Genomic DNA, 729 nt, shown 5'->3' on the forward strand with positions numbered 1-729 from the left:
TATCAATGTGAGCACTAAGTTGAGCACCCAATTGAGTAATAGAGTCCACTTCATGCTTTCCTCCTCTAGTAGCCTTGCGAGGCCTACTATATTGTGAATTATGAACTGCCATTTCCTCAATTTTGTTCTAAGTTTGATTGTCATCAACTTCAGTGAACATTCCATTTGATCCCATGTTGAGAATGTTTCTTGAGTCTTCATAAAGACCATTCCAAAATTGTTGTACCAAGAACCACTCGCTAAGTCCATGGTGAGGACATGAGCGACAAATTCCCTTGAATCGCTCCCAAGCTTCATACAAAGATTCTTCATCTCTTTGCTTAAAGCCCGTAATTTGAGCTCTTAGCATGTTAGTCTTTTCCGGTGGATAGAACTTTTTGTAGAAAGCTAGAGCCAATTTCTACTAAGAATCAATTCCGAGAGTAGCCTTATCAAGGCCTTTCAACCATTGTTTCGCGGTGCCAATTAGAGAAAAAGGAAATAAGACCCATCGAATTTGGTCTTGAGTTACACCGGTTTGAGATATCGCATCACAATAGTCACAAAAAGTCTCTATGTGAGAGTGAGGGTCTTCACTAGGCATCCCCCCAAATTGGCTTCTTTCGACTAATTGGATAAATGCGAACTTGGCAATGAAATTTCCGGTTAAGTGTTGTGGTGTGGGAGTACCAGTGGGTAGGTTCTCCTCGGTTGGCACGGAATGTGATGAAAATTTAGGCATTGTGGGTT

At 41.3% G+C, this 729-nt stretch overlaps 1 non-coding gene across 1 annotated transcript; it reads left to right on the forward strand.

The window, feature by feature from the left end:
* The first annotated feature begins 242 nt into the window (after positions 1-242).
* Positions 243-349, forward strand: LOC141624042 (small nucleolar RNA R71). Its single transcript, XR_012533853.1, has one exon. It is a non-coding gene; the product is annotated as a small nucleolar RNA R71 (small nucleolar RNA).
* The last annotated feature ends 380 nt before the right edge of the window (positions 350-729 follow it).

Source organism: Silene latifolia, chromosome X (assembly GCF_048544455.1).
Source record: "Silene latifolia isolate original U9 population chromosome X, ASM4854445v1, whole genome shotgun sequence".
NCBI classification, from domain to species: domain Eukaryota; kingdom Viridiplantae; phylum Streptophyta; class Magnoliopsida; order Caryophyllales; family Caryophyllaceae; genus Silene; species Silene latifolia.